This window comes from Cervus elaphus, chromosome 20 (assembly GCF_910594005.1).
Source record: "Cervus elaphus chromosome 20, mCerEla1.1, whole genome shotgun sequence".
NCBI classification, from domain to species: domain Eukaryota; kingdom Metazoa; phylum Chordata; class Mammalia; order Artiodactyla; family Cervidae; genus Cervus; species Cervus elaphus.
The window spans coordinates 110349339-110375395 of record NC_057834.1 but is presented as its reverse complement, the minus strand read 5'-3'; positions in this window follow the sequence as shown (position 1 = coordinate 110375395).

Below are 26057 nucleotides of genomic sequence, written 5' to 3'. Positions count from 1 at the left end.
CATACCTTCCTTCCCACTTGGCTCCCTGGCCACTGCCATCCCACCCAGCTCAGACAGGAAATGCAGATTGTCTTCTTGGGTAACGAACACATTGAAACTTCATAGTACAAAGCATTACTTGAACTGGATCAAGAAGCAAGAAGTGGAATTGAAAGAATATGGTATTTCATGCTTGTTAAAAATCTTTTTATAGTCAGTTCTTGAGGGAGCAGGGAAATGGGAAAGTTCACCTGCTATTGGTGGGAATTCAAATTTTTATAGCTTTCCTGGGGGATAATCTGGCAATAGACTATATTGAAATATCTTTAAAACTCAAATGCACTTGAAATCATCAGTTCAGTTTCTAGGAATTTATCCTAAGGAAGTAAAGATATACACAAAGATTAAGCTACTAAGATGTTTATTACAGTGGTTTTTTTTTTAAATACTAGTGAAAAACTAGATATAAGCTAAATACTTAACAACAGAAGATTGGTTAAATAAATAGCACACTCATATAATAAAATACTATGTGGTCTTTTAAAATTATATAGAAACAAGTCATAGACAGAAAGACATCCACAATATGTTGTTAAACAGAAAAGCAGGTAATATACGCCAGGGGGAAAGTCTGAAACAACATATAAATGTGATAATAATTCATATTTGAATGGTAGAATGGACATGGGTTTGGATGGACTCCGGGAGTTGGTAAGGGACAAGGAGGCCTGACATGCTGCGGTTCATGGGGTCACAAAGAGTCGGACACGAATGAGTGACTGAACTGAACTGAACTGAACTGAATGGTAGAATATATGGGTATAATTTTTATTTCTCACTTATCAGTATTTTCTCACTTTCAGATGATAAACGTGCAATACTTAAATAATAAAATTACAATGAAATTTGCTTTTTTAAAGGGCATGGACATAGTGTTCATACAGACTTCGGTGCAAATCCCAGCTAGCCCACTGATGAGCAATGTGACCATGGAGACATGAATTACGCTCCCTGAGCCTCAGTTAGCTCATGCCCAAAACAGCAAGACCAGCACCTTCCTCATGAGGCAGTTGTGAGAAATAAATTAGAAAGCATAAATAAAGCTCCTGGCAAAGATTACACATTGAATGACATTTTCCCCTTCCTTCCTGGATATCCAAAAATACCTCAGGATAACAATTCACAAAGGCAAGATGGTCAAACACGTACCTAACCATGTAAAACGTACGTCTGAAAAATTAGGAAAGACTCAAATTTAATGCTCCAGCTTTAATTCTTTGAGCTTTGATCTCTCCAACCCCGTACAGCCCTAGACACGGAGCTCCCCTTTGTTAGCAAGTCCGCCTTGCAGGCCAGGGGGATTGAGGCAGCTGTGTCACCCAGCCCCACCAGCAGGTGGAGCCGGTCTCCACCCTGGATCTTCATACAGCCGGCTCCACCCACTGGCCAGCACCAGCGGCTTTGCAGAAGGGAGTGCAAACACGTAGGACCCTCCTCTCTCATCCCTGTCTGCTGCCACCTCACTCCAGGTCCCGTTCATGTCTCACTCTTATCACTTGGGATGTGAGTCTCCTGTTTCAGGAATTTGGTTGTCTTTTCTGGCATCCCTCTGGGATCGGCCCTGCTTCGGCCTTGCCTTCTCCTAGCTTCACATCCATTTACTTGCCAAACTTTATGACTACCTAGTGGATACTAAGCTTTGTACTAGGACACAGGGATAAATCAGGGGCATACCCCGCTCTGGGGGTTTCACAGCCTGGTGGACAAAACCGACAGGAACACGAACCATCACACTATGAAGCTGTGTTACATTGACTATTATTATTGCAATACTTACTTAGCACTTGTTCTATGCCAGGAGCTGAGCCGTTCTACTCATTTTACATCATACGCCTCATTTAATCCTCACAACCTATCTTTATGGGGTAGGTTAAAATTATTTCTATTTGGGAAGAGATGAGAAAATAAGGCACAGAGAAACTAAGTAATTTGCCCAGGGTAGCACAGCGGGTAAATGTCAGAATCAAGATTTGATCGTAGCTTATTTACACTCTTAAAATGACTAATGACACTATAAGAGCTTTTATTTATGTGGATCAGATCTAGTGATATTTACTATATTAGAAATTAAAGTTGAGAAGTTTTTAAAACATTTATTAATTATCTAAAATAGCAATAATAAACCCACTACACATGAATCTAAATAACATATTTTTAAATGAAAAAAATCAACATAAAGATTGGTGAGAAGAATGACATCATTTCACGTTTGTAAATCTCTTTAATGTCTGACTTAGCATATAAGTGTATTCTCATATCTTCTTTTGTGCTATCTATTGTGATATGGTATTTGGTTGTATTAAAAGATAAACTGAGGCCGGTGGAAATTTTTAAGAACTTATCTGAGCAAAGAATCAATTCAAATCTGGCAGCACCAAACCAGTAGTGGTTACGAGTGTCCCACGAAGAAAAACCAGGAAAGAGGCTTTTATAGAAAAGATGTGGAAGTGAAGTAATGTTGTCTGATTGACTGTAGCTTAAGTGGTTACCTCATTTAGGAAAGTCTAGTTGACTGTGATTGGTTGCCCTTTGGTTTTGAGTTCTTAAATTTGATACATTTACAGCTTAGGTTTTGGGTTGCTTTCATAGACTACTAAAGCATTAGAATCACCTCAACATTGTAAAGCAACTACTCCAATAAAAATTAATTTAAAAAAATATATATGAAGAAACCTGGCCTCACACAGACATGGAAAATGGAGGACTATCTTAGTAGCCTCTTCAGATCATTGTGAAGACTCTTCTTTGATATATACCACAAGTTGACAGGAGGTGGTTTCTTAAAGGGTAGCTGCAGTGTGGGATCTGACAGCTCAAAGTAGAGAATACAAATTTTTCAAAACCCTCATTTTTCATCTGAACTCTCAAATTTTATCATTAGCAACAAATACCATCATTTGTTATACTCAAAGTTACAGCCCTGACTTCATTGTTTAAAAAAAGAACAAACTACCTAATTATGGACTATCCAAGTCTGAATAACCACAGTACATATATCAGTCATTCTTTCATGGAAAAATGGTATCTCGTGAGAAAAAACGGCTGGTCCAGCTCCCAACCCAAAAAACTGTCAGAGATTTTCCTTGAGGTTCCGTTGTGCTTTGACAGAAATGCATTATTTATACATCCCATTCCATCAAACAAAATATTCAAAAAACAGATACTCAAGGGTTGAAATTTAATAAATTGATAACTTTTACTGCTGCCTGCCAATGCAGGAGATGCAAGCAACTCGGGTTCAACCCCTGGGTAGGGAAAATCCCTTGAAGTAGGGAATGGCAACCCACTCCAATATTCTTTACTGGGAAATCCCATAGACAAAGGAGCCTGGCCATGGGGTTGCAAAGAGTTGGACATGACTGAGCAACTGAGCAAACAGCACAGCCCTGCTTTATCAAGAACATTCTTAAGTGAAATTGGCTATTTTTTTGGTTTGTTTTTTCTTAAGTGCACGTGTGGTGGTAAATGGGGTTTCCCAGGTGGCGCTAGTGGTAAAGAGCCCGCCTAGCAAAGGAGGAGATGTAAGAGACCCGAGTTCAATCCCTGGGTCAGGACGATCCCCTGGAGGAGGACATGGCAACCCACTTCAGTGTTCTTGCCTGGAGAACCCCCATGGACAGAGGAGCCCAGAATGTTACAATCCTTAGGGTCGCAAAGAGTCAGACATGACATAGTGACTGATCTCACAGCACGTGGTGGAAAATAAACACCTGATGTTTGGTGCCATCACTTTGATTCGTACTAAAGCATCAACATCACCCACTGCCATTTTTGCACCATCAGATCAAACACTAACTCAAAGGGCAAATCTAATCTCATTTGCAATCTAAAAATAATTTGGGTCTCACGGAAACCCGATAGTGTTTCAGTCTCCTTCACGGTTCTCCAACCACACTTGGAGAACTGCTGCTCTATGCAGTACTCTCTGGGGATAAACCTGGGAATACATGAGCTTCCTTGGGGATCAGTTTAAATTAAAGCCCTGTCCTAAGCATGGGGATTCTGACAACCCGCTTGACCTTGGCCAGCACTTTCCCCACCTCTAAGAGTCAGATCCAGTCCCTTGAACTCCAGATTCTGGCTTAGATGGACCACTGACCACCACTTGTCCTCAAATCAGAACCTCCTAGCCAGACTATACTTCTGTCCACCTCACCCCTACAGAAATAGAGAGGAACTCACAAGTCCTAAGCCTTTACAGTGTCTCAAGCATAACAGTATTGGAATTAATTCTCGCAACACTCTTACGAGATAGATATTATCATCCCCAATTGCCAGGGAGGAAACTGAGGTTCAGGGAAGCAGGATGCCCTCACCGTTCTGTCTGGCGAGAAAGCCAAGTCCTTGCACTGCCTTCTGGTCATTTCCGTCAGTCCCATTCCCACCCCCTGTCTGGACTTCCCTTCGGTCTGCCTGCTGGTGAGGTTCCAGCATGCCTCACCACCAAAATTTCCTGAAATGAGAAAATTCCCAGCACTAGTGGTTTTAATCATCCAGTGTCTGAATTCCTAATACTCGCAAATCACTCAGATGTTGGAAACTATGAGACACACCAGTCTCCGGAATAGATAATTGATTAAGTCTGAGCTGGGTTGTCTCTTGCCGTTGTCCTTATAGTACGGGATGCTGGCCTTCCTTTGGGGACTGTTTCCAAGTGTAGGTTTGTCATCCCTGTCTCTGTCCTGCTCTCGGGAGTTGACATCCTCCGGCTTCTTCCTCATTGCCTGGGGTTCCCTGGAAGAGCTAGAGCCCATTCAAGCCAAACAACGCCCCAGGATGTGACCAGGATAAGAATCACATCCTAAGACTCAGATTCAGGAAAGTTTCTCCCAAAATAAACCCAAAGCTGAAGTAAATAAAACATTAGGAATATTTTGGGAGAGCAATTCCACAGAACTCTAAAACAGAAAGAAAAAAAAAAAACCATTGTCCACAGACTTTATTCAGACATTCTGTATTTCTGCTACATCTTGTTAAATGATGGTTTCAGTATCTGACATTGATGCAAGGAGGAAATGACCTGTGTTTATGAAAATTATACCATTTCTTCTGAGGGTAAGAGCGTCCTTTAAGCACTGGTTTGAGATGGGGCAGAGAGTCTGATGAGGAGTCAAGGTTGTGATGATTAAAGCCAGGCTAGGAGAAACCTGTAATTTGTCCAAGGACCAAGCGAACAACAGCTAAGGAAGAATCGCATTGAATACACACACAAGGGACACTGCAGCTCAGTCATGACTCCAGAGGAGGAAGAAGGAACACAAACAGAAAATAGAGTTTCACAGGACAAGAGAAGAAACCACACTTGGTATAAAGAAGGGCAAAGCATTTGGTGTAATAGACACCAACTAAGCCATCACTGGCACATTCTATCAAGACAGATTCTGTCATTGAGATCATGATCTTCTTGCAATCATTCATTCATCCAATGTCAAACAAGTTTACCATCTTTAGCTTCGCACTGTGTGTAACACAGCAATGAGAACATTGCCCCCTCAAGGAGCTCCCAGGCCAAGTGGGCAAAACAGACTTGAAGACAGACAAGGATAAGAAGATAATAAATGCTATTAATTCTGCCTTGGAAAGGAGGCCCACCCTTAAAGGTTTCCAAGTGAAAGTGACAATTGACCTAGTTAAACTCCCTGGGATTTTTGACAGATGAAGGTGGTGGTCCCCATGATACTCCCAAAGATATTGGTTGTCAACTTTCTTCAGTTTGAGTTTATATCACTCTGCTTAAATCCTTCAGAATTTTATAACTTCTATGGTGCTTAATTTAAACATGATAAGCAATACATTGTTATATTTGACTTAGGAAGCAGCCTGATCTAGTGGTGGAAAATGAGGGATTCAGGGACAGGCAGGCCTGGGTTTGAATTCTGAATTCACTGTTGTGGACAAGTTGCTCAACCTCTTGGAACCATACTTCTCTCATAGAGACTTTATAAGAAACAGAATGAAGCAATTAGAGTGTCTGGCATGTAATATTCCAATCATTCTCTGAGATCAAGTAACCACATCTCAAATATCCCTTAATTCCATGTATTACTCTTTCTTGCCAACCCACAACCTTAATCCAGGATCCATCATCTCTCACCTCGGCTACATGACACCCTCAGCACTTTTGTCTCTGCTTCCTGCCTTGTTCCCCTTCAGTCCATTCTTCCTATAGCAACCAAAAATGCTGTAAAATGCATATGTACCCACCACATCTTTCTCTTGCTTCAAATCTTTCAAGAACTTCCACTTGTCCTCAGATATAGTTGAAACAAAAATAACTCTCAGGGCCTTCATTATTTGACACTTGCTCACCTCTCCACTGCCCTTCTCCAAGCTAATATCTTTTCCTACCCAAAGCTTCATGCTTCTTTCAGGAAGCCTTCCATGACTTTCCCCCACAGCAAGACTGGATTTGGTTCCCCCACTCCCATCTCTGAGCTCTCATAACCTCCTGCTTCCATTTTTCTCCCCCATGCATACTCTATTATAATCTACTACTCTTTATCTATTGCTAGACAGTCATTTCTTAGGGTGGGTTTTATAGTTTTTATCCCTAGTATCTGGCCTCTTTGAAATGAATGAAAAATCTCACAACTAATGAATGGCAGAGATGAGATTAAAACCCAGATCAGTTTAATTCCCAAATTCATGGGTTCCCACTATCCCCGTTGAAACCTAACTGAAAACAGAGTGACCCCTCCATCGTGATCAAGCCCCTCCCACTAGCCCCTTTGAATCAAACAACATACATGTGCTAGGTACAGCCCTTCTATTACATGTGAGCTGACTTTCTGCCAGGAATTCATATCTCCCTTGCAAACTGAGACTCCATTTTACTCTGCAAAATTATTCTCAGGGAAAACACTCAATCCATTGACTTTGGTGCAAATAGTCTGGACTGACAGCGATAAGCAAGGGGTTTTCCTGGGCTCAGGACACTGGTTTTAGGGAGTGGCAAAAAAAAAAAAAAAAATCCACACTGCAATTCAGCTCAAGAAAAAATTCCTGGAAATTTGAGCAAGCTGGTTTGTTTCTTGTATTGGGCCAACCTTCCTTCTTTTGTCAATATCTATGGGCTAACAACAAGACAAACAACCTCTGTGCTGGTCAAGATATGGACAATAAGTAATAGGGCTAGAGACAAAATCCCCTGGGAATAAAACTGAAGTTTCATGACTGGCTATTGGATAGCTTTTTCCCATGTTGGAAGGTCCTACCATGTTATGGGAAGGGTGCTTGTGTCAGTGGAGCCCAGGAGACTCCCCCCCACTCTTTCCCCCATCTGGAGTTATCTGAGTCCAGCACATCAAGGGATATGTGTGTCGTCCTAAGGAGTTTGGACATTAATACTAATAATGTCACTTACTGAAGACCTTCACAGTGGCAGACACGTTTACAGTATCACTCCAGTCCTGAAAGTTAAAAGTATATACAACCACAATATGAATTTGGAAACTGGTGAAAACTTAAAGCACATGTCATTGCTATTTCAACTGCTAAGTGACAAAGACAGGAAACCAATCTGCCTCCCACCCTGGGCCCAGTCACCATCATCTGTCTTCATAACATCTTTGAATGGGTCTCCTGCTTTCTCTTTTTCCCTCTTCTGAAGCAGAGTGATCTTTCAAAATGTAAATCAGGTTATATCAAACTTCTGCATGAAATCTTTTGGTGGGGACAGGTATCATTGCTGCTGCCCAGCATCCATCCTGCCCACCCATCTTCCCATGGTTTGGTCAATCCCAGGAGGCCCGCTGGCCCTGCTGCAGGAGTTGGTAATTTGGACACTGCGTTCTCTTTGTTGCTGTTGTTTAGTCTCTCTGTCATGTCCAACTCTTTTTTCACCTCATGGACTGTAGCCCACCAAGCTCCTCTGTCCATGGGATTTCCCAGACAAGAATATTAGACTGAGTTGCCATTTCCTCCTCCAGGGGATCTTCCTGATCTAGGGATCCAGCTCTTGTCTCCTGCATTGGCAGGTGGATTCTTTACCACTGTGCCACCTGCGAAGCCATTCTCTTGGCCACAGAGATCGGGCCGCAGAGATTGGGCAGGTTACAAGGAGAGGCCATTATCTCAGAATTGAATATTGTTTGTGGTGGTAGGGAGTAATTTTCTGCTCCCTTTCTCACTCTCACTCTCTTTCCAGAACATGAATGAGAAAGCACAGCCTCTGAGTCTGCTGGCAGCCATCACCTGAAGGCGACCTGGAGGGAACACAGCAGGTGGAAGGCGCTGACCCATGCGAGGAGGATGGAGCCAGGGGAATCACAGGGACCCAGAGCTGGAGCCCTGATGAGAACACATCTGAAGCCTGTCCACCTGTCAGCCTTTCAGTTATGGTGAACCAGTCAGCCCTCTTTACTCTCCACACCAGCATGGGTTAGGCTCTTTAGAACTCGCCACAGAGAGCCTCCCTAGTGATTCACATACCTCCTGGCATACTTTGAATGGCACCCAGACACCCTACCTTTGTTTTAAAGGCCTACTAACTCCTAACATCAATGAGTGGTGAGGGCAAGGGCTAGTCTGTCTTTTCCCCTGGTATTACCAGCCTCTCTGGGCTTCCTAGGTGGCACTAGTGGTAAAGAGCCCCCCTGCCAATGCAGGAGATGTAGGAGACACAGGTTCAATCCCTGGGTCGGGAAGGTCCCTTACAGAGGGTATGGCAATCCCCTCCAGTATTCTTGCCTGGAGGATCCCATTGACAGAGGAGCCTGACAGGCTACAGCCCATGGGGTCGCACAGAATTGGACTTGACTGAGCACATACCCATCAATCTAGCACACAGCAGTCACCCTAAAAAAAAAGAAAAAGAAATTGTTTTGAATGAGTAAACCCAGATCTTTCTCTAGTACATTATATGCTTCCCAGGGTCAGGGAGTCCCACACTGCATCACACATTGGACCTACCTCCATGTTGATGGGCTATGTTTCTCTAGACATCACTTTCGTTAGACAGCCAGCTCCCCCTTCAGTGTGGTCAAGGAGATCACCTCCAAGGAGGATTTGGCAGTTTTGGGTGAGTAATGCCCAAGCTGCAGACTGTATGAGCACTCCCCCAGAAGGAAAACCTGACTGGAATTCTCACAAATAAACGGAGAGGGAACTCAGAGCCATTGTGATCTGGGTGACGATGAATGTGATCAGTGGGGCATGAGGAATGTCCAGGTATGGCCCGAGGAAACAGTCCATTCCTTTTGCTTATCTAACTAGCAGGTCCCTTCTGGCCTCAGTCCCTCTGCCTAATCACCCAGTTACTGTCTGTGACCAAACCTTTACTTCATTGTCTGCATGAAAAGTGTTTACCTATAACTGATTTTGTTTAGTTTTCTCTTCTCCCCCTCTAAAATATAAGCTCCATGAGAGCAGAGACCTTGACTGTCTGGCTCACAACTACATCTCTGGTATCAAGAATTCCCCAGTAAAAACACACCATCAGTGAATAGTTGCCCTGCCCCACCCACTCAGAGGCCAGGTAACCCACTCAGCTGACCCCCTCAAGGAGGCAATGCTCAAATGTGAGCCCCCCAAACCACTTTCTGTCAAAGCATAGGCTCATTTCTTTCATGGCCCTAATCAGGATATAAAATTATCTTATGTATTTGTGTTTACTGATCTGTTATCTGCTTCCTCAAATGAATGTAAGCTATGTCATTCCCTGAGTCCCTAAAGGCAAAACTGCTTCCAGACATTAAGTGCTCAGTAAACTTTTCTGGAAGGAATGAAAGAATGAGGGAGAGAGGGATGGAATCTCCAAGGCTCTGGAACTGGCAGACATGAGGAGATAAAGGAAAGAAGGGATCCAGGTTGATCTCAGTGTTACTTCGTGATGTAAACAGGGTGTGTTTTGCGGCATGAGGAAAGCCTAGGGCAGCCATAGTATGACCCTTTCAAAATAGCATGTCTGGTGAAGTTCAAATCTGAACCCGGTTCTCTCTGATTCATGTTCCAGTTTCCTTTCTACTGAATCACACAGCTTTCCTGTTGAAAAGTTATCCACATCTATGCTTAAAGGATCGACATTCTCCCCTGTCCCCATTAGTCCAGGTTCTCAAGAGGTGGAGACTGGCTGTTTGAGAAACCATAACAAAATCTCTGGTCTTGTTTGTCTTCACAATGCTTCAATTAAACCACTTTAATGAGGCACAAGCAACCAATACCAGCCAGATATTTTAAAAGTCTCTCCACGCCTTTGTGCTACAGCCAGGCCTCTGGCTTCTCCCTCTCAATTATTACCTTAACCATGCCCTGGAGACCTAAGGAGCCAGTTTATTTTGACTGGGAGATTGTTAAACAGCAGGAGGCAAGCCTGAGACACTGCCAGGCTGTGATTTCCATTGCTCCACCCGGCCAAGGAGCACAGGGTGCTGAGAATAGCTAAGGCCGCTTCCTGCTGAAGGAGGAAATGGTGGTTTCCTCAGCTCCCGGAAACATGGCTTCCTCTCTGGTGCCTTGCTCCAGGTTAACCAATTAGACAGCCTCTTCCCACCCTGAACCCCCAGAGACCTGGCCCAAGCCTGTAGGAGACATCCTGTTTCCCCTGAGGAAGAGGCCCAGCTTGAAGGAACCTCTAGGGTATTGGAGTGAGGGGTGAGTAGGGAGTGGGGCAGGAAGAGGACGGCCAGTGGTATTAATAATAGCATTATCCAGTGTCAGCTAAGTACCATGCTCCCACGGTTCCACGTTGTCCTGAGACTCAGAGATCTAAGTAAACTTGACCTAAACTCTAACTCACCTTTGACAGTCCAAAGTCATCCAAGACCATACATTCAGTCCTTTTCTTGTGTCTACAGAAAATATACCGCTCACACCACACATTCCAGGAATTTAGAAATATTGTGGAGGATTTGAGTGGTCACAAGGAAACATCATATTTCCTGGCAAGGGGCCTCATGGAGATGGCTTTGGAGCCAAGCTTCCTGGGTTCAAATCCTGCTTCATACTTCCCATCCTCTACTGTTATTGTTTAGTCACTAAGTCGCGTCCCACTCTTTTGAGACCCCGTGGACTATAGCCCATCAGGCTCTCCTGTCCATGGGATTTTTCAGGCAAGAATACCAGAGTAGATTACCATTTCCTGCTCCAGGGGATCTCCCCAACCCAGAAATCAAACCCATGTCTCATGCATTACAGGCAGATTCTTTACTGTCAGAGCTACCAGAGAAGCCCCCATCCTCTATTAGTCATATGTTATTGGGCAGGTCAGGTTCTCTGCACATCAGTTTTTCCTTTTTCTCTCTATCAGTAAAGCATGTAGCACATAGTTCAGTACCAAATAAATGTTCATTATTGTATTATTCAACTTCCTCCTCCCTTTCAGAAGGAAAAAAAAATTTCCTTGTCTCAAAAAGAATAATGGTACCCCTTCTCTGAAATCTTGGCATCAGCCAGCATGCATACCCGTGGAATTTCAGTTTCCATAAGAGCAACCCTTATCAGGACATTCTTCTGAGTGCTTTCCTTGTAGGCCATCGAGTTGATAAAAATTTCTCAATCTCATTATCATTTATTACCTTTTAATAGCAGCCACTGACCAAATGATTTTTTATGGTATTATCACATTTTAAAAATAAACTTTATATTTTTGAATAGTTTTAGACTTACAGGAAAATTAGAAAGATAAGGAGCTCCCATATATCTCACACTTAGATTCCCCTGTTATCAACATTGTACATCAATGTGGTATGTTTGTTATCATTGTTGTTTTGTCGCTCAGTCATGTCCGACTCTTTGCAACCCAAGGATTGAAACCACTGAGCCACCAGGAAAGCCCTAACTCATTAATGTGCCAATATTATAGCTGAAGTCCATACTGGTTCAGGTATTTTTAACTTTTACCTAATGTCATTTTTCTGTTCCAGAATCCTGTCCAGAATAGCACATCATATTTAGTTATCTTGTCCACTAGGCTCCTCTTGGCTATGACAGCTATTCAGGCTTCCCTTGTTTTAGATGGCCTTGACAGTTTTGAGGATCATTGATCAGGTATTTTGTAGATTGTCCCTCAATTAGACTTCATCTGATGTTTTTCATAGAGTTAGATAGATGGATTTGGGAAGGAAGACCACAAAGTTCAGAGTGCCATTTTGGTCACAGCATATCAAAGGTGACTTAGCATTATTGATGTTGACCTTGATCACCTGGGGGTTTACCTAGTAGCTCAAATGGTAAAAAATCTGCCTGGAATGCAGGAGACCAGGGTTTGATACCTGGGTCAGGAAGATCCCCTGGAGAAGGGAATGGCAACCCAGTCCAGTATTCTTGCCTGGGAAATCCCATGGACAGAGGAGCCTGGTGAGCTACAGTCCATGGGGTCACAAAGAGTCAGACACGACTGAGCAACCAACACTTTGATCACCTGACTGAGGTAGTGTTTGTCAGATTTCTCCAAGGCAGAGTTACTCTTTTTTTCCCCTCTTTCCATACTGCACACTTTGGAAGGAAACCAGTATGTGAAGTCTACGTCTGAGGGGGATATGTGTTTCACCTCTCAATGGCAGCATATCTACATAAATTATTTGGAGTCCGGCTGAACAGGAAGCTTATATGTTCTTCCTTGTTGATTTATTTATTCAATCATTTGTTTAATATCAGCATGAACTCATGGATATTTATTTCATATTTTATGTTATAACTGTATATTAGCTTATTAATTTTGCTGCTTAAATTGCTCCAGTTTTGGCCCTTGAGAGTTCTTTTAGTTGGTTCCTGCATCCCTTTGACAGACCCCATCATGGTCATGCCTTGCTTTATTTTCTTTGTGAGCACTTCCTTATTTTCTGGTACTATGAGGTGTTCTAGCCTAATCTTATAAATTTCCTGCCCCAGTCTTAGACTCAGCCATTTCTCTAAGGAGAAATGGTTCCTTTTATTGTAGAATGGCATTAGAAACCAAGATCTGGACCCTGGGTATGCTCCTTATGACTGGAGTGTCATAACTTCTAGGTTCTCTCATGTTACAGAGCAAGGAAACATTTATGTGTGTACTAAGCAATAATCCACATATTTATATATTATTGTTATTAGTGTTAGTCACTCAGTCATGTCCAACTCTTTGAAGCCCCATGGACTGTAACCTGCCAGGCTCCTCCATCCGTGGGATTTTCCGAGCAAGTATATTGGAATAAGTTACCATTTTCTTCTCTAGGGAATCTTCCCAACCCAGGGATCAAACCTGGGTCTCCCATATGGTGGGCAGACTCTACTATCTGAGCCACCAGGGAAATAGGGAATTTATATATTTAAATATATATATATATATATATATATTATATATAAAATATATAAATATTTCTGGATGTAACCATCTATATCTATATTAAGCCAAATATAGTTCATACTGATATCTCCAACTCTGATCCATTGCCTCCTGGATCATTCTAGCTTCTCCCTCTTGCTCACTCATGCATACTCACTCTAATACTAAGAAAGCAGGCTCCCACCATCCACTTATTTAATTGCTCAATTCCAGCATATTTGTATAACAGTATCAGAACTGTTAGCTCATATTCCCATGGAAAAGCAACTTTTAACTAGAGTACAGTGCTCATGTATAGCTTCTTTTACCTTTAGTTTTACAAACTCCACCCATTTCCAAAGTTACTTAGGTTAGCAACCTTTTCCTCCACTCATGTCACTTAAAGTGTCTCATACATTTGTAATACAATTATATTATTTTGTCACATTCTGCATCCCATCCTGGGACTCCTTGACCTCCTACATGAGTTTTTAATTTGCATACATTAAGGTTCACTCTGCTGTAAACATTTATGTGTTTTGATAAATGCATAATGTCATATATCCACTGTTACAGTGTCAGACAGAATAGTTTCACCACCTTAAAAAATCCCCTGTGCTTTACCTATTCAACCCTCCCCCAAATCCTCAGGTAACTACTGCCTTTTTTACCTTCACTATTGTTTTACCTTTTCCAAAATGAAATATAATTAGAATCATAGGGTATGCAGTCTTTCCAGACTACTTTCCTTCACTTAGCAATAAACATTTAAGATTCATTCATATCTTTCTATGGCTTAGTAGTTCTTGATATTTTATTATAGGGTAATATTCCATTCCAATAATAATAATATTGTACTACAATATGTGGTACATATATGTACCACAGTTTATCTATCTATCAGAGGATATTTTGGATATTTGTGGGGGCTAGGGTTTTTCTGGTTTCTGGCAATTATGAATAAAGCTTCTATAAATACCAGTGTGCAGGGTTTTGTTTGGACATGAGTTTTCAAATCAGTTGGAGGAATATCTAGCAGTGCAATTGCTGAATCATATAGTGAGACCATAGTTAGCTTTGTTAGAAATTGCCCAACTGTCTCCTAGAGAGGTCGTGCCATTTTACATCCCCCAGCAATCAATGAGACTTCTTGTTGCTCCACATCCTCACCAGCATTTGGTGCTGTCAGTGGTTTGAATTTGGGCCATTCTTATAGGTGTGTAGTGATACACACTTATTGTTGTTTTAACTTTCACTTACCTAATGGCAAATGACGTGCAATGTTTTTTATGTGATTAGCTTCTGTGGGCTTCTCAGGTGGAGCTAGTGGTAAAGAACCCACCTGCCAATGCAGGAGACCCAGGAGACGCACATTCTATCCCTGGATTAGGAAGATCCCCTGGAGGAGGGCATGTCAACCCACTCCAGTATTCTTGCCTGGAGAATCTCATGGACAGAAGAGCCTGGCGGGCTACAGTCCATAGGGTTGTAAAGTGTCAGACATGTCTGAAGCAACTTAGCACACGTACCTTCTATAGATCTTCTTTGGTGAGAAGTCTGTTTAGATCTTCTGAACATTTTCTTACTGTTGAGTTTTAAGTGTCCTTCTGTATTTTGGGTTTTTTAATTTATATTTATGTTTATTTATTTGACTGTGCCAGGTCTTAGCTGTGGCGCTTGGGATCTTATCTTCAGTCTTCGTTGTGGGAATTCTTAGTTGTGGCATGAGGGATACAGTACCCTGACAAGTGACCGAACCCAGGCCCCCTGCATTGGGAGCATGGAGCTATAGCCACCGGACTACCAAGGAAGTCCCTTGTATATTTTGAATATGTCTTTCACCAGATGTGTGTTTGGCAAATATTTTCTCGCATTCTGTGGCTGATCTTCTGACTATCTTAATAGTGTCTTTCACGGAGCAGAAATGTTTAATTTTAGTAAAGTCCAAGTTACTAGCTTCTTCTTTCATGGGCCATGCCCTTGTTCTCAGCACTAGAAACTCAGTGCTGAGCCTCGAATGATTTATAATATGTTCTCTTAGGTAAGCATGACACCACTGCTCTTAGGCAAGGAGCATAACATTTATTTTACAGGAGAAATGGTCGTCTGTCACACTTTTCTCTGAAGTATCTTTAAACAGGCCAAAAAAGAGAATGAGTAAGAACTAAGAGAGAATGTGTAGATAAAAGCCGGCCAAGACAAACATTAAATATCTTCAAAGTTGCCTGTTCGGCCTTAAAAATTCACGAGCATGTGAATATCTCCTCCACTACCTTGTAGGATCTGTTTTCATACAAATATTATATTACTGCTACTACATACACACACACACACATACACACACTGCTATTCTGATAAAACTGGTGCATCATGAAAAATTCCTTGATGGTTGACTTTGCCCCCTTCCTCCCCCGCAGTACAGTGATATACTCCTTCCAGGAATATTTGAACTTCAGTTTGGGAAGCAAACTGGACTGAAAAAAGAGCGAGGTTAAGCAACTTGTCTGATGTCATACAGCTAGCAAGTGACAGACCCAGGCTTTGGGTCCTAAATGAGCAGAATCCCGAGCCAGTGATCATGGGAGCTCATGGGATCCAGTCTGTGTGTCAAGGTCCTTGGCCACAGACAGCCTGACTGAGGGAGCCTGAGGTCATCGCCATTTCCAGGAGGCACCCTCCCCCCCTTCCCCATTGACCTGGCCTTCCCTTGGCCTCCACAGCCTCTAAAATCACACCATATAATTTAGGCTTCCCTCTCCCTCCAAAGCATAAACTAGAGGAAAGGGAGAAAGCAACCCCAGACGGTGTCTATAGTGGAAGCGTGTGAATGTGGGGGAGAACCAGCCTGAAGGGATGATAAAGAACATGGGAAAAAAAAACTACCTTTTTTTCAATAATAAAAAACTCTCTGTGGCCAAACAATTTTTGCTGAAACAACAATGCACATCATACAATGTATTGAAGAAACTTATAATTATGCCAAATTAAACTGTGTGGAAGCGTCTCTCTGGCCGTGAGAACCATTGATTTCTTGGTGCAGTTGCATTCAGCGGCTGGGGCTGGGGGAGCCACAGTTCTGAAAGAAGCAGCTTTGGGAGAGAAAGCGGTCATTCTCTCAGAGGAATGGCCTTTGCCCTCCCGAGCTTGGATCTGACTAGCTCCTCTGGAAAGAACGGAGCTGCAAGCATTTGTCTGTGAGAGCTTGCTTTCAGAACCCAGGACCCGGCACACAAGCCTCTTTCCTCTACGCCCATCTCATCTGGATTTTATGCATTCAGCAAACATTACCATGGATAGGCGTGGCCCCCCCAACTCCATCTTCCTCCTCAGGGTTCAGTGGTCCTAAACTTCCCTGGAAGCATCCCCCTTTGTCCACCTGCTGTTCTGGAGTCCAAGACCAAAATTTAAGCCTCTGCTGTACCAATGACTAATTCCGTGACCCTGCTTGATCTCTCCGGGTCACTTTGCTGTCATCTGCAAAACTGGAGAAACAGGCCTCTAGGTGGGGCCGGGCGGGACGCTTTCTCCTGTGTCATTTGAAAGTGATTGCTACCCTAGCAGGTAAAACGACCAGGCAGGGACTACATCATCCACACTGGTCTTCACATATCAAGTATTAATGCCTATGTGTGGAACCTAGAAAAATGGTACAGATTTCCTGTTTCCAGGACAGGATTAGAGATGCAGATGTAGAGAACAGACCTGCTGACACAGAGGGGAAAGGGGAGGGTGGGATGAATTGGGAGACTGATATGTATATATCCTACCATGTGTAAAATAGACAGCCAGTGCAAACTTGCTGTATTGTACCAGGAGCTCAGCTCAGCGCTCTGTGATGACCTAGAGGGATGGAATGAGGGAGGGAGGCTCAAGAGGGAGGCGATATACGTATACACACGGCTGATTCACTTTGGTTTTTTTGTTTGTTTGTTTTATTAGTTGGAGGCTAATTACTTTACAATATTGTAGTGGCTTTTGCCATACATTGACATGAATCAGCCATGGATTTACATGTGTTCCCCATCCTGAACCCCCCTCCCACCTCCCTCCCCATCCCATCCCTCTGGGTCATCCCAGTGCACCAGCCCTGAGCACTTGTCTCATGCATCCAGCCTGGACTGGCGATCTGTTTCACACTTGGTAATATTCATGTTTCAAAGCTGTTCTCTCAGATCATCCCACCCTCGCCTTCTCCCATAGAGTGTGGAGGAAAGGGAACCCTCTTACACTGTTGGTGGGAATGCAAACTACTACAGCCACTATGGAGAACAGTGTGGAGATTCCTTAAAAAACTGGAAATAGAACTGCCATATGACCCAGCAATCCCACTCCTGGGCATATACACTGAGGAAACCAGATCTGAAAGAGACACGTGTACCCCAATGTTCATCGCAGCACTGTTTATAATAGCCAGGACATGGAAGCAACCTAGATGCCCATCAGCAGACGAATGGATAAGAAAGCTGTGGTACATATACACAATGGAATATTACTCAGCTGTTAAAAAGAATGCATTTGAATCAGTTCTAATGAGATGTATAAAACTGGAGCCCATTATACAGAGTGAAGTAAGCCAGAAAGATAAACACCAATACAGTATACTAATGCATATATATGGAATTTCAAAAGATGTTAACGATAACCCTATATGCAAGGCAGAAAAAGAGACACAGATGTATAGAACAGACTTTTGGACTCTATGATTCACTTTGTTGTCTGGGACTTCCCAGGGAGCAAAGAATCCTCCTGCCAATGCAGGAGAGGTGGGTTCAATCCCTGGATAGAGAAGATCCCCTGGAGAGGTAAATAGCAACCCAGTCCAGTATTCTTGCCTGGGAAATCCCATGGACAGAGGAGCCTGGTGGGCTACAGTCCATGGGACTGCAGAGTCGGACACAACTGAGCACACACACACACTTCGTTGTACAGTAGAAACTAACATAACATTGTAAAGCAATTATATTCCAATTAAAAAAAAAAAAACAGAATGAAGTTTGCTTCAAGAACCTTCGGCCCTTTGGGTAGTGACTGCTACCTCTCAGATGTATGTAAAATAGTCAGTCCGCTGTGCTAGCTCAGACTTTTTTCTCCTTTTCTTACAACAGCTTTAAAAAGAGCCCCAGTTCACTTTTGCCTACCTCACTGCCTAGGACAAGGCAGCTGTGCCCCACGCCCCACTTGTGCCCTGAGCCTCCAGGCATCTTCAGGGAACCCTTCAGGGTGACTGCCACCATTGACATTTCAAAGACTCCAGGATGGGGCTCTGAGCCCCTCCTGCTCAGCGTGACGGAAGGATGGAGCTGGAACAGGGAGTTTGGAGGATTAACCAGCTCTCCCACTGCGAGGCCAGGCAACCTGTGTTACTAAATCCTCCTACTGGATTAAGCCCGAGCCCACAGATCAACCGCAGTCTTGAACAGATGTGACACAATGGGACACTTTCTGGGCCTGGGTCCAATGAAGGAGCTAAAAGTAGACGGCGCATGGGCACATGGCCCTTGTCACTCTCTGCCTGTGTTATTTGTAGTGGCAGCAGTTTCTCAAAAAAAATCGCATGTCGAAAGGCCTAGATGTGCCCCCAGTTCTGCCACTTGCCAGCTGCGTGACCTTGGGTGGGTTACTTCACGTCTCTGAGCCACAGTCCCCTCAACAGAAATGCAGAACTGGCGGGAGGGATTTCAGAGTCTAAGGTAGCATCACACATGCATCTCCTCAAAGAGTATGTGCAGGAAACGTGATGGGACCACTCCCGGCTGGGGAGTAGGCCTGGCTCTGATGCCGCCACACCTCTGCGGTTCCCTCACTCTGCCCCCTTCTTCTGTGCTTCGTGGCACTTTGCACCTGTTTCCATCTTAACACTCAGCCTTTTCAGTTTCTCTCCTAACCTTGGCTTCTCAGAAACGGGTTCTGTGGTTATTTATCTTCGCCTTCCCACACCTGGCCGCACGTGGGTTCTGCAAATGTATAGCAAACTAAAAACACTTTGTAACAGATGCCCTGCCTGGCATCACTCACTAGTATGTCTATCAATACATTCTATCCCCCTCCTGGACTAAATACTCTGAGGGCAGTGACCAAGTGTAGGGAAGGGATTCATCCTTCCCTGTAGCTTCTACAGCATCAAGACAGACACACAGTGGATGCCCAGGGGATGCATGTGAAAAGCAAGAAGAAAAAAGAGAAAGGGAGAGAGAGAAATAGATGCCTCTCCTCAACAATAGCAGCTCACCCAGCAAGTCTTCCTGCCCACTCAGCGCCAGGCAGGCCCACATTCTTGCTCTTCCTCTGAAAGCAAGGGCCAGATATTTTCTCAATCCTCCTGGAGAAAAACTCTACAAAATTTACAAAGCTCAACTATGGCTTTTTCCTTTCCAGCAGGACTTTGTGGGTGATGTTTAATGACTCAACCAGTCACCAATAGGTCACAATTACTATGGAATCATCAGGGTCATGGGATAACCTTTCCCTGACTTCAACAGGCAGGAAGATGCCCCATGTAAACTCTTCATAAAGATGGGCAGGGATGACCCACCTCCCATTTGTTTTCCCCACTGAGACACAACCTGCTGTTTTCAACCTCTGTGTCTTTGCTGTGCTATTTCCTTTGGTCTGAAATGCTTTTGCCTCTCCTCCAAACCACCCCTCACACTCTGCGATTCCTACAACCACCAGCCTTGCCACAGCCAATTTGCCCTGCTGACTCATATTTATCCTTCAAAATCTGACTCAAGTGTAACCTCAGTAGGAGTAGACATTCTACCCAGCAGGCATGCGGAAGAATGGCTAGCAGCCTGGACACTAGAGTTGAATCTCAGTGCAAGCACAAATGAGCTGTGTGACATTAGGAAAGTGACCTCCCATCTCTGGGCCTCCGTTTGCTCATCTGTAAATTGGGAATGTGAATACTCTCTTCACAAAGTTGTTCTGAGAAGTAAGTTGGTTAGTTAAAGTAAAGAGCTTGGCATGGAACTTGGCATGTGGAAAGCTCTCATGAAGGGCAGCTGTAGTCATGTATCCCATGGACCCCAGACTGGATTAACAGCTCTTCCTGTTTCCTAGGGCACCCTGTGCCTATATCTGTAGCTTCCATTTAGCTCATTGTTTTGATATCTATTCACTACTTGTGGCCTTCCTAGATGATAAACAACTCTTGGGCCAAAACTCTTAGCATCCCCTGGACCCAAGACCAGGTTGGTTTGATTCATAAGTGAATAAAGGGATAGAATGAATGAATGAGTGAATATATAAACTGAATTAGTAGACCTTTTGGCTACTTTGACAACCATGCCTTTTCTAAGACCCGTGAGGGCTGGAGCTAGAGCTGCCTGGAGTAGCTCAGGTCTGAACCATGCCTGGGATGTCACATGGGGCCAGCATATGAGGACAGAGGAGTGGAGAGAGTGAGAACTAAAAGAAGGGCTCCAGACTTCCCTACTGGTACAATAGATAAGAGTCCACCTGTCGGTACAGGGGTCACAGGTTTGATCCCTGGTCTGGGAAGATTCCACATGCCTCTGAGCAACTAAGCCTGGGCAGCACAGCTACTGAGCCCGTGAGCCGCAACTGCTCAAGCTCGTGCCCTAGGGTCTGTGCTCCACAACAAGAGAAGCCCCTGCTCACCACAACTAGAGGAAGCCTGGACACAGCAACAAAGACCCAGTGCAACCAAAACAAATAAATAATTTAAAAAGAAAATAAATAAAAAATAAAAGGTGGACTCCAACAGGTGCTTTGTTACTGCTGAGTTTGCCCCTCTCATCTCCTCCCAAGGCCCACCAGGCAGTCAACCATCAGTAAATGTTTGCTTGGAATTATTCATAGATTCATTTGTTCATTCAGCAAATGTTTATTGAGTCAGACATTGTTCCAGGCACTAGGGTAGAGCAAGGGTTAGGATGGGCATATTCTCAACAATATGATTGCTTGGAGAGGTGACGTGAACCATTATCACCTTATTAGTAAGGCTGTGGAAGTAGGAAGGGAAGGAGGAGCCAGGGACACAGATCCAGGAAACCCTGATTCAGATCTTTGCTACGAGCACCGTTATCTCAGCCAAGTCACTCAGCTTCTCTCGGCCCATGATGTGTTACTTACACAGGGTGGCCATATCTGCCCTCTTCACCACAAGGTCAAATATATGAATTGGAAATGATCATAGAAAAGGCTGTGGAGTTGTGGAGAGACGGCGGCTTACAGGCAAACAACTTGGCTCTGTGACATTGTCCACCTCTCTAAGCTTTATTTCCTCATCTGTAAATGGGGGTGCGTGCCGACTTGGCCCACCTTGCAGAGCGCTTGTGGGTCTCAACCTGGACCACAGGAGGAAGCAGCACACTGCAGAGAGTAAAGAGCACTGTCACTGTAACTCTCCGGTAAGCCTCCACTTCATCCCCTTGCATCTAAGTTTTGAGACCTGGTTTTGCTCAAATGGATCAAGTAGCCTCTCTGACCCTCAGAGTCCTCATCTGTAAAATGGGAATAATCCTTTCCGGCCCAAACCCTAGTGTTATGAGAATCTGATAAAATCACAGATGTGAAAAACTTTGGCAAATGTCGACATGCTGTATAAAGGATAAAGTGCTCTGTAAATGTGAGGAACAACTTTTCTTTTTGATATCATGAGGGATTTATGCTCATTGTAGTAGAATTAGACTTGATCCTATGTCTGTTCCTCCCTATCTAGAAAAATAGAAAAAACAGAACCAGGGAGATGGTTTCCAGGTATTCCAAACACGTGTGGAATCTCACTTTGTTCTTGAGATAACCCCATGTGTTGTGCAGGAAAAAATTTTTTTCTGTCATTAGAGAGGAAGATGGGAGAAAAGGATTCTACTTTGCCGTTCTTCTACCTACAGTGTGCCCGTAGGCCACCAGGCTCCTCAGTCCACTGGATTTTTCAGGCAAGGATTGCTTTTTCTGCCTCCAGGGGATCTTCCCAACCCAGGGATCAAACCCACGTCTCCCATGTCTCCTGCATTGCAAGCAGATTCTTAACCGCTGAGCCATCCGGTAAGCCCAGTACCTCCAGTGTACTTTTGGGCAAGTTGCTTTCTCTCTCTAAGCCTCATCTTCCCTATTTGTCACATAAAGAGGTTGGATTCTATTTTAGTTAGGATACATATGGCTACAAGGCAAACAAGTGATAATCAGTAACATTATCTATTATCTCACAATAGCAAGAAGTTCAGATGTGGGCACCCCAGGTTGGGTCTTACAATGTCTCAAAGGTATCAGGGCCAAAAACCAGTTTCCATGTGATTTTTTAATGATCAAGATGATCCTACAGCTCAAAACTTCACACCCCCGCCCAATAATGCCCAAAGGCAAGAGAAGACTAATGTTTGCCTTGGACTTCTTCTTAAGAAAAGAACATAGAGAACTTTCCCAGATCTGTCCCTTATATTTCAGAAGGGGAGACAGGGGAAGGAGGGTGATCCCATGTCTCTTAGCTAAGCAAGTCAGGAAAAAGGAAAAGAATTATCATGTCAAGCAACAAAACCCATGTTCTGATAACAAAACCATCAAGGAACTGTCTGCCAGGCAGATAACCCTCAGGTCTGGCACAGGTTCTGGGTTTCTGAAAGACATGAAAGGCCCCAAGTGCAATGTTAAGATCAGCCCAAGGTCACTGAGAGCCCCCTTCCCAGCCTACCAAGTCCTTCTGGGTAGAGCTGGGTGGGAGGTGGTGTTGAGAGAACCAGGACCCCACAGCTGGGAACCGCCCTCTGGCTTGCAGGCCACCCATTCAGCCAGGTGGCAGCCGGCAGCTTTCTGAACTCTAGGCCACCAAGCCCAGAACAGGTGACCCCTTACTTTCCTTCCTGCATCTTCCCATAAATAAACAGAAACCGAAAGAGTAACTGAAACAAAACAGAAGTCTATTTTTACCTCAGGTAAGAGGTCTAGAAGCAAACAACTCAGGACTCCATGGCCTTTAGGAACCCAAAGCCCTTCCATCTTTCTGCACCTCCATCCTCACCAAACATCCACCCTCAATGTGATTTCACAGTCCAAGACTGCTTCTGCAGTTCTATTATCATCATGTCACATTCTATAAGGAAAAGAGAAAGTGAAAGTTGCTCAGTCTTGTCTGACTCTTTGCGATCCCACAGACTGTACAGTCTGTGGAATTCTCCAGGCCAGAATACTGGAGTGGGTAGCCTTTCCCTTCTCCAGGGGATCTTCCCAACCCAGGGATTGAACCTAGGTCTCCAACATTGTAAGTAAATTCTTTACCAGCTGAGCCACTAGGGAAGCCCAAAAATCCTGGAGTGGGCAGCCTATCCCTTCTCCAGTGAATCTTCCCAACCCAGGAATCAACCCGGGGTCTCCTGCATTGCAGGCAGATTCTTTATCAACTGAGCTATCAGGGAACCCCTGAGCTAAAAGGAAAAGGGAAAACTAAAAACAAAAGAAAACAAAACACAGATCTGCCACACCCCCTTGCCTTTTTAAGGAGCTTTCCCCCAAAAAAACAGCTTATATCTCATTGTCCAGAACTTGGTCACAGGGCCAAATTTTGTGGCTAGGGAAGCTAGGAAATGTCCTTTTTAACTGGGCATCTTGTGACACTCAATTTACTTAAATTAGTAAGCAAGATGAAAACAGTGGATATCAGGCAAGCAGCTAGCAGTCTCTGCTACAATTCTAGGGCTGATCATCATGGAGTAACATGAGTTCTGAGTAAAAGGTCTGGGCAGATGATCATTGCAAAGTGTTGGAGGATGGGGGACTTTGGTTGGTCATCCCTTTGGTTAGGGCTTCCATCTTGCTACCTATGGGACTCTGGGCATGTCACTTCATCTCTCTGAAACTCCTCTGCTCTAAGATGGAGGTGGGACTACCAGATCAACTGTGGTGAAATGATTCTGAGGGCAAGATTTATTCTTTGATTTCTTCATCCATTTAGTCAGCAAGAATCTCCTGACACATCTTCTGTGTGCCAAGTGCTGTGCTAGGCATGGAGGGTTTGGAGATTCATAAAAAGCCTGCTTCTGGGAGTTTATAGTCAGTTGAAAAAAACCCAGGAAAAGCACCCATTATGATAGATGGTGCTAAATTCCATGTTAAGGATAAATGCAGTCAGGGGAGGTTGGAGGAGAGGTACCTATTTAGGTAGGGGACCTCAAAGGCATCATGGGGATGCTTCAGGGATGAACAGGAGCTTATGGGCAGAGGAGATTGAAAAGTTCAGGAAGGAGGCCAGCATGCGCTAGGTATGAACCTGCAGAATAATACATGACGTTCTGCCAATATTTTCCCGCTGCATGCTCACTCTCAGGTAGGGCTCCAATTTCTGAGCTTTTTTAACCAGCTGTTGTTGTTGTTCAGTTGCTAAGTAGTATCTGACTCTTTGCAACCCCACTGACTATAGTACTCCAGGCTACTCTGTTCTACTCTGTTTCACGGAGTTTGCTCAAACTCACCTCAATTGAGTCAGTGATGTTATCTAACCATCTCATCCTCTGTCACCCTGTTCTCCTCCTGCCTTCAATCTTTCCCAGCATCAGGGTCTTTTCCAATGAGTCAGCTCTTTGTCTCAGGTGGCCAGAGGATTGGAACTTTAGCTTCAGCAACAGACCTTCCAATGAATAGTTGGGGTTGATTTCTTTTAGGATTGACTGGGTTGATCTCCTTGTTGTCCAAGGGACTCTCAAGAGTCTTCTTTAGCACCACAGTTCAAAAGCAACAATTCGCCACTCAGCCTTCTTCATGGTCCAACTCTCACATCCATACATGACTACTGGAAAAACCATAGTTTTGACCAGATGGACTTTTGTCAGTAAAGGAATGTCTCTGCTTTTTAGGTTTGTCTAAGTTTCCCTTGGCTGGATGGCATCACTGACTCGATGGGCATGAGTTTGAGTAAACTCTGGGAGTTGGTGATGGACAGGGAGGCCTGGCCTGCTGCAATTCATGGGGTTGCAAAGAGTTGGACACGACTGAGCAACTGAACTGAACTGAACTGAAGTTTCCCTTCCAAGCAGTAAATGTCTTTTAATTTCAGCTAGTATTGTTTATTTAGCTCATTTGAATTCAGAAAGATCGGGAGTTGGGTCCTTGCTCCACTATCTAACAGCATGGCCTCAGGCCAGGGGCTTCATCTTGAACTTGACCTTCACCCCAGCACGAGCTTCAGCATCTTTGTCTACACATGCCCTCAGTGTCACAGACTGAGTGAGATTTCATGTATAAATGGGCACAGTGTGGTCCTGACACATGGTGAGTTTTCAGCCCAGATTTTTTCCTCCCCTTCTGTTCCCCAGGGCTTTGGGGACAACCTCACTGGTTTCATGGAACCAGGAAGAAGAGACAGTCACTGGCCAAGGGCTTAAGGAGGACAAGAGTGGTTTCTGTGGTGATATTTTTAAGCGCAAACTGAAACAGGAAAAAATCAGGTGAGAGAGACCATGTTGCCTGCCAAGGAGTAGACAGCATTGTTCACCTCTTGGTAAAGCAACTGCAAAGAGCTTTTAAAGCAGGGGAAAGGTAAACCTTTCACAAAAGAATGGATTGCCCAACCCTGTGGCCCTGGACCCTCCCCCCTTCAACTCCCATGACCCCACGCGCTGATTTTCTCCCTGGAGATGGGAGGGTGACTTCTGTCCTGCCAAGCTGCTTGGGCTGTGTGCATGGGCTGTGTGCAGGGGCTTTGTGGCATGGAAACTGCAGGCAACCCTGATGAGGAAGATTTTGTCTCAGTACCTCTGCAGGCTGGCCTCCTCACTTCCACGCTGATCAGCGCCATCTATGTGCCTGCCTTCACTCACAGCTTTCCCTT